This window comes from Tupaia chinensis, unplaced genomic scaffold (assembly GCF_000334495.1).
Source record: "Tupaia chinensis unplaced genomic scaffold, TupChi_1.0 Scaffold000225_1, whole genome shotgun sequence".
Taxonomy (NCBI): domain Eukaryota; kingdom Metazoa; phylum Chordata; class Mammalia; order Scandentia; family Tupaiidae; genus Tupaia; species Tupaia belangeri.
In genome coordinates, this window is record NW_006159700.1 from 4126374 (window position 1) to 4136000 (window position 9627).

The window sequence follows — 9627 nt, forward strand, 5'->3', positions numbered from 1 at the left end:
AACTGTGGACACCTAAGATAGTGTGGGAGGAGGGTGGGAAATAGGGGGAAAATATATATACATATATATATGAAACTAGAAATGGAAAATTACTGACAATTACATGTATGATTAAGCTACTATGCAGCATCTTCTGGATGGGAAATTACATTTTGTATGCTGTGACAATGTTCAGTGAATCGATGTAAATTAATTAAAAAAAAAACTTCAAAGTGGTTCCTTTCCATATGGAGTTGTAAATATAGTAGAGTAAATGGAATGAAACTCACTGAATCTATATCCCCTCTAGCCAAGAGATTAAATTAAAAAAATTAATACTGAATTTTGGGAGCTTGAGGAGTATGAATGGCAGTAATTATTACAGTTCTATCTTCAAAGACCCGAAGAATGCAGGATGGATGGTACCATCAACCCCATTTAATTTATTTGAACAGTCTAGCTTATGTTAGATAGATTCTGGTAACTGACAGTCCTCTACAACAAATTCAACCAAACTATAGTCTCAATTGCAGCTACTGTGCCACAGCAGATTAATTTGGCCTCAAGCAAATAATATTGTCTTTGATCTGGAAAACTGAAGTTTTTCTATTTTACTTCCCTATACAGTAGTCACAATGGGAAATTCTCCAACTGGAGAGAGCAGTGATGATTCGCATGGCATTCACTTATGAAGAAAAGGGAGTGGCTTCTTGTATCCAGGCTCATAGGAAATGGCAAGAAATTGGTTTGTTGGAGACCTAGAGAAATACCAGAAGAGTCAAAGAAAAGGAGATTGGGGCAAGCAGGCAGTATGGTGGTTAAGGTGACGGATTTCCATGTGGCCACCACTGTTCGAGTACTGGATGCCCCAGCTTGAAAATCACCTCAGACATGTGTGTGTTTGTATGCCCAAGATCCTGAGAGAGAATGAAGAAGGGATTGTGGCAAGGCCATCCTCCCTAAAATGGTGATTTTTCACTTTACCTCTCCCTGTCTCTCTCCTTGAAACATATGTGCTCTATGACAAAAATCACTCCCTCCCCACCACACACACACACAAAAAAAAAAAAAAAAGGGAAAAGAAAATAAAAGAAAAAAGAGAAAAAAACAAAGAAATTTTAATTTAAGGCATGTGAGCAGTACTATGATGATGAACATGAAATGAGAAGATTTTGTATTACATAACAACCAGTCAGGAGCACCCACATGGAAGTGTCTGTAAACAACTGAGTAGACAGAATGACTTTTGCTAGTTCACATCTACCAGATTTAATGTTTTGCCTAATGGGTCAAGAACAGAACAGCATGGGGACAGTGAAGGAAGATGTGCTTACATCCAAAAGTCTCGTACCTTATTTTCTAAAGCTAGCTACTGCCACTGCCAAATGTTCAATATGGCAGCAATTTAACACCAAATAGGTACCATTCTCCAAGGAGAAAAACTAGTATTTGATAGTAAGCTGATTATATTAGACCACTTCTATTCTGGAAAGAGAAGTGATTCATCTTGACTGAAATCAACATATATTGTGGGTATAGTTTACCTTCTTTGACTGTAAGAACTCAGGGCTTAAACAGGCTTTTCTCTAGGGAACCACATCTGACCAGGAAACCCTCCTTGTAGCAGAGAGGAAATAGTAGTATGCTTATGGTCATGGGATCCAAGAGTCTGTTCCCATATTTTACAATACCGAATCTGTGCTCCTGAGAGCAGGATAGCTTTTTTTTTTTTTTTTTTTTTTGAGAGATTTTTGCTATGGGGTGTGTGTGCTCGCTGAAGAGTCAGAGAGAGACAGAAAGCGAGAAATCATGCTGCAATTCTGTCTCCTCCATTCTCCTCTTGGGATCTTGAGCATGCATGCACTTGTGCCTAGCATGAGTTTTAATCTGTAGGGTCTGAGACTCAAGCCTTGGTAGACTATGTGGGACTCCAGCGATGTATCCATTATGCCATCTGCTGGTCCCAAAAGCAGGATGGTCTTTTGACAAAGAAGCTAAGATAATGATTTGGAGATAATTTCCTATTAGCATGGGAGCCACACTCTAAACTGAGGTATATAACCTCAGTCAATTAACCATTATCAGTAATGTGTTACTGACAGATTGAATATGTTGTCTTGTAACAACAGGGTAAGTGTGATCTAGTCCTACATTACTCTCAGTAGTCCATTTGGGGGATTTGTTTTTCCCTTTTCTGCAATTATCAGCTCTGTGACTTCAAAAGTCTTGGTCCCTGATACAGACATGCTTCTACCAGGAATAAAAACTATTAATGCTGTCATGATTTTCGGGCTCCAAGAGATCTTCAGCAAAGAAAGGAGTCATCATCCTGATAGGAACAATGGACCCTGAATATCACGTAGAGGTGGGATTGCTGTTAAACATGGATGCAGGGAATCTACTCTGGCATTGCTTGATAATTCCCCTAGTACCTTTTGATAGCAAATAAACAAATGTAGTAGATAGTCTAAAAAGGAATATGGAACCCAATGTTTCAGTTCCCTTAGTAATAACGGTCTTGCTTATTCCGCCCCCCCTCCCCAAATGAGTGTGTAGGCTGAAATTGATGCCATCAATTATAGGCATACAGAATGAATAGGAGTGGAAGAAAGTAATGGGTATCATTTGCATCTCAAAAACCAGCTGCAACTAGTTTTCCCACTAATTATTCTGCATATTTTCTCAGAGAAAAGAAACCAACCAGGGTACAGAGAAACTGTTCCCATATGGGATAACATTATCACATGCTCATATCCCTTGTCAGGATATCCCCAAAGTAGTTCTATTCCCAGTTGCTAGAGTTGTTGCCTTCTAATTGCTCATAGCTGAATCCTTCCCAGAAACTACTTTGGGTCAAATGGGATTTCCTCACTCAAAGTAACTGCTGCTCTCCAAATACAAACTGTGCATGCTAACCAGTTCTTGATAGAGTATAGAGGACCAAACACTTCTTCAATTCAGGATCTCTCTGAAGGACCATTCCAGCTTCAGAGCTGTTGGAAAGTTGAAGCCATTTCTGCAACACAACTCAACATCCTTCTCTGCCCAGTTCTGCCTCTTTTACTCCTGCATAGGTGCCATAAGAGCAGTCTCCAGCGAATCACATGTATGTAAATACCCACCTTAGACTCTATTTCCTAGGGAACCCATTCTGCAATATTATATTAAGTACATTAGCATGCATTTAAACTATTAGGCAGAACTTCCCTGTTGCCATCCTGGCCCTCACTTCCAAATGCCCCACTTTCCAAAGTGTAGGTCTTCCCCTCTGTTGATCTTGGAGTTTCCATAGACCACCTTTGCCATGATTTCTTCCTAGGATGATGGAGTTTTTTGTTTGTTTGTTCCGTTGGTTCTTTTTGATTTATCAGAGGTCAGAGGTCACGTGAGTGAGTGAGAGAGAGAGTCAGAGAAGGGGGAGTAAGATATCCCCCATGGAGTGTGTTTACACTGAAAACTCTTTTTTTTTTTTTCAGAGAGAGAGAGATTTTTGCTGTAGGGCACATGTGCTTGCTGTTGCTGGAGAGACAGAGAGAGATATAAAGTGAGAAATAACCCCCCAGGGGGATGGCCATGCTATACTCACTTCTCCTCCGTTCTCCTCTTGCCATTTTGGGCACACGTGCCCACCCAGCATGAGATTTAAGCTGCCGGGCCTGGGACTTGAACCGTGGTCCACTTTGTGGGAGTCTAGTGATGTAAGCATTACACCATCTGGTGTTTTTCTAGCCTCCAGAGCTGAGATTAGAACTGTGGTAGCCAACTGGAATCCAGCTCCCTTAACCACTAGGCGATGAGCAGCTCCGTTTTCCTTATCTTTCCCGTGATTATGAATGCTCATGAGATCCCTGTTAAGTTATAGCTCAAATGACCCAATTTAACAGCCTCTCCCTGTATTCATCCTTTTTTCTTTTTCTGACCTGAAGCCTATTTGGGGTTGTTTACTCCAGATATTCCATTCTGAGCAATTTAGTTCTAGCCTTCTGAAATTCTCCAGTTTTCCTTTTTTACCCAACCTTCCACATTTTTCATTGAGCATATCTCTGCTCAGTTCTGACTTCATGCACGGAAAGTATGCCTGGATTGCTCTCAAACACACGTTTTTAGAAACTCATGTAGGACAAATACAAATTTAAAACATGTTTTTATTAGCTAGGTCCTACATCAATTGACTTTAAAAACATTTAAAAATATTTCTGTCCTCTCAATTAAAGTTGATCAAAATATTTTATCAACCCTTAGGCCACATTAACTTTTGAGGAAAAATATATGATTTTGAAAATATAACAGCAAAAAAAAGAAAAACAAGAAGAAATAGTAAGCAGACAGTAGAGATAAAACTGAAATCCAGTGAAAAAGTTCACTAAGAAAATACATGCTTTTTAATAACCTTCTATTTAGAGCAACATTGTGTCAGACAGTGGAAGTAATACAAAAAAGTATATTTAACAGTTATCAGTAATAAGCACATTAATAAAAATGGAAATGCAGAAGGTCCCACCTAAAATAACAATAAGAAGATAGCAATGTTCCAAGAGAAGTGGTTAAATAAAAATGTGAGAGGAGATTTATCGATAAAAGAGAAATAATTCTACTTTTGAACAAGGGAGTATTAGAAGAGTTTGGGATCGTGGAAATGAAATGCATAGATTTTCCAGAGGAGAAAAGACAATACTTTAAAGCAGAATATTATTACTTTCTGCTCTGTGTCTACCATGGTCAAGGAAACAAAATTGTATCAACACTGTCAGCAGACATTTACAGTTAGTTCAGCAGATCGGAGTTTTCCAAGTACTCATATTTTCTAAGAATTTTTGCCAAGTTTGGTTTTGATTTGAACTCTTCCTTGAGATAAATTTCAAACCATGAAAAAACACTGAAATTTTGGCTTACCAATAAGGCAACCTGGATTATACTTTGTGGGACTCTTGGTTCTCAAACCATGCTCAGCACAAAGGCTTCTGGCAGACACAGTCCCATTTCAAAAGCCATTCTAATGGCCAATGAAGCGGGTAAACCCTTCCCTAGACCAACATTCCTGTTTTCAATTATGTAGGTCTCGTTATGGTTTATTTTGTTCTGGACATCCAACCCTGGAAAGACCGAATGTCACTTCCACTAAAGATACCTTATAGAGAAACAGGCAGTTCAAAATTGCAGAGTATTTTATGGGACAAAGTAAAATTATTCTGGAAAATACTTATTAAAACAATATTTTCTTGTCATCTGACGATATATAAAACAGTCAAAGAAATATAAGATTAAGCCCTTTTATATTAATTTTCTTAATGCTTCTTTATTATTTCCTAAAATGTAGTGGAACCAATAAATTTCTCATTTTTGTAGCAGTACCTCTAAGTTCACTTGGCATTTAAAATGATAGCTACCTTTACTGATTATCAATCTATGCTTACATGCTTTATGTACTCATTTTCATTTTATCCTTAACTCCATGATTGAATACTGCTCATATTTTATACATAAGGACATGGCGGCTTAAAGATATTAAATAATTTTTCTAGGGTCACCGAGTTAATAAGGATTGAGGCATTTAATAAACATGTATTTTTTTTCTTACTTGCCAAATTGTGGTTTCCCTCCTGGTAGTGCCTTACTCTACTCCTTTCCTGTTGAACTCTGGAGTATGCATGTGACTTGCTTTGGCCAATGGATTTACGTTTTTCACTTCTCAGTGAAAGTGGTGTGAACCACTGCCAAATAGAATTGCATGTGGCTTCTCATGCCTCTTTTCTGTTTCCCACAAGATCAGTCATGCCCCAGTTAGAGACAGCTTCTCTATCATGGTGTAGAGCTTCCTTATTGTAGAATAGCAGAAACCGATACTAGATATGCAGCATGAATGAGAGAAAAACTGTTGTTAGCTCCTACTACGTGGGGGCATTTGTTGACAGCATATTTTTGATTGGATTGATTTCACTCAGTAGGTGAAAATCACTTTGACCTAATTTAAAAGACCTTTCCATTACCCTTATAGTAATTCCTCCTGAATTGCTAGAGTATGAAAACATGACATCCTGAACTCAATTAAAATATCCTGGATGATAGATATAATGTGGTAAGATTATATTTTCATATTTCCCTTCAGAAGTAAAATTACTCTACTCAAAATATTTATATGGAATCTGCCGTGAGTTTTCATTTTTAATCTGTGACGGGACAACAGTATATATGTCTTTCCCTCCAGAGTCCTTAAGAAGATTAAGTACCACAACTATTTTTTAATTTCCCAAAGTGTTTTTCTTTTTTACTTGAAAAACACTTAATAAGTCTTAAATTAACAAAGAGTATCAGTGGGATATTACTGGAAAATATCACTTCATAATTTTTTTTATAACTTAAATCTAGAATTTCTATTGAGTTCGTATAAATTTAATGTCCACTGAATTCTGGTTTGATTATCACTTTTGTTTCTGAATCCAAGTTCTCTCACAGATTTTAGACTTAACAGGCCTTTCTTCTAGTGTTTAGGCTAGAGGGAAAAACTGGACGTTTCTATAGCTAATTTTCTTGTTCTTAAACAGTACCCTCCCCATCCACGGTTTTACATTCAACTGTTTTATGTACTCATCATCAACAGCAGTCTGAAAATAGGTGACTTTATTATATTATATTGTTATATTTATTCTATTTTATTTTGTTAATTTCTTAATATGCCTAATTTATAAGTTAAACTTTATAACGGGTATGTGTGTATAGGAAAAACACAGATAAAGAGGGGTCTATACTATTTGCAATTTTAGGCATCCTCTTGGGTATTTAAAATGAATCACTTATGGATAAATGGGTTCCACTTTATCAATTAGAAGATATATTTTGAATGCCTGTCAGTAAAAGCTTTTACCAGAAAGCATTTAGGTCACTGTATATCTCAAGTTTCCAGTAATATTTTTTAAATAAACTTTTTCACTTCAGAATAGTTTTAGATTTACAGGAAAATCACAAAGATAGCATAATTTCCACATACCCCACACATATTCTCCTATTTTAAAAAATATTTATTTGTTACCAGATGGTGCATGTACTTGCCAGAGAGAGAGAGTAAGTTCCTTGGGGCACATGTGTGCCTCCATTCTTTTTCCCTCTTTCCTCCATCTCACCATGATTTTGCTCACATAGTCACATGTGCCCAGCATGTTTTTCAGGCCACAGAGGCTGGTACTTGAACCCCACTAGGCCTTGTGGGATCTGACTCCCCATACACAGCACTTAGCTACCATGCTATGGGACAGCCCTTATCTATTATTAATATTGTACATTTATACAGTGAATTTATTATAATTGATGACTATTTATTCATTATTGTTATTTTTAAAGAATTATTTTATTTAACTTTATTTATTTATTTAAATTTGACCAGAGAGGGAGAGAGAGAAAGAAAATGAGAAAGCAATCCATCAAGTCCAGAACTCGGGAACCAGCAGTTAGCGTAATGGCTATGTCGCTGGACTCCCACTTAGTTGACTGCTGGACTCCCACGTAGTTGACCGCGGTTCTCCTCCGGCACCTGGTGGCTTAGAACATACGCCAGGCGTGTGTGCGTGTGTGCCCAAGATCCCAAGAGGAGAATGGAGGAAAAGGGATTGCGGCGTGACCATCCTCCGTGGAGGGTGATTTCTCGCTTTCTGTCTCTCTGTCTTTCTCTCTCTGTCTGGCGAGGGCACGCACCCTATAGCGAAAACCTCTCCAAAAGTCCAGAACTCAAACCACAATTGGCCATGTGAAAGTCCAGTGTCCTTAACCACCCCGCCACCTGCCGGTCCCCTGATGCATTATTATTAACAAAATTCCATGAGTTACTCAGATTTCCATATTTTCTGCTTTATTTCCCGTTTCTGTTTTAGGATCCCATTCAGGCATCACATTACAATTAGTTGTCATGTCTCCTTAGGCTCCTTTTTGCTGCTACACTTTCTCATACTACCCTTGATTTTGAAGAACTTAACCATTTTCAGTCAGCTGTTTGGTAGAGTGTAGTCTATAGTAGAATATTCGTAGAACGTAGAATATAGTTGTCTAATGACTTTTTTCTTTTATTACTAGATTGCGGTTGTGAATTTTTGGGTGGAAGTGTTCAGAAATAAAATACTATTTTCATCACATCATATCAAGAGTATAAACTATTGATCTGACTAGTATGTATCAGGCTTTTCTGTAAAGTTAATCTGTTCTCCCTTTTCCACAGTAAGCGCTTTTGATCCTGCACTGTACTTCCCCACACAGCCCTTGTTTAAGGAACGGGAAGGCATACTCACTTCTGTGATAAGAAACTATCTACCTAAGTTATTTGAAATTCTTCCACATGTGAGAGTTATCTTTCTCTCCTAATTTATTTATTTATTAATACTTTTAAAGAGAGAGACTTTTCCCATTAGGCATGTATGCTTGCTGGAGAGACAGAAAGCAACAAATCACCCCACAGGGGCCGAGTCTCTTCTCCTCCATTCTCTTCTCAGGATTGTGGGCATGCACACACACACACACCCATTGTGAGTTTCAAGCCACCTCGTCTGAGACTTGAACTGTAGTCAGCTATGTGGGAGTCCAGTGACATAAATGCTATTCCATTTACTGGTTCCCTCTTCCCCAGTTTATTTAATAACTTGTTTATATTAATATGAACCCATGGACATTTATTTTAAAATTTGAATTATAATGCAATACTATTTTATGTTGTTGCTGCTTGTTCTATCTTTGGACATTAGAAGCTCTTTCAGTTGACTTTTGAGTCCCTATGATATACTCCTATCAGTTCCTTGTTTCTTTTATTTATTTTTGTTATCATTGTTCCTTTAAAGCATTCTCTTCTTTTCAGATGCTACAAAATGCTCCAAGCTCATCTCATACATTTTCTTTGCAAAACCCCCAATCAACCTATTTTCAGAGGATGATCTCAGGTTCCTTACTACCCAGATTTGGGTAACAAATGTGCACATTGATATCAAGGTATCATTGCTTTTAAGACCTCCTAGCTGACAGACAAGGAATGAAATATGTGTATGCTGAACAGTACATATGCATATATTTATAACAATTTCAAAAAGTAACTGTTAAACTGAAAATAGATCATTTTGATTTCTCCCAATTTAATCCTCCACATAGACCATTCTAACCTTCTCCCCTTGCTTATCCGTAACCTTCTTCAACTGTGAGAAACCTGGTCACCACCATCTGACAAAGGATTATCTAATTATTCAGTCCCATTTTATATGTACAGTGATATCGAATTGCTTTCCCATATCATGTGGGCAACAACTGTGAGTACAGTATGAAGCTCCGGGTTAGCACCTTTTGCCTTAAGTCTTGCAGACTCCACTCATCTCTAAGCTTTTCTTAGGTCAGGACAATTATTTTGACATCTTTTGTTGATGATGTTTTATACATTTTTAATAAAGTTATATGGTGGAGCTGGAAGATGGCATAGTGTTTATGTCGCTGAACTTCCACATGGCCAGCTGTGGTTCAGGTCCCGGACCTGGTGGCTTCGTACGTGCATACCCAAGATCTCGGGAGGAGAATGGAGGAGAATAGATTGCATGCAGTGTGGCCATCTTTCCTGGCGGGAAGTGATTTCTCTTTTTTCTTTCACTGTCTCCGTTTCTCTCTGTGACGAGTACAAGTACCCTAAGG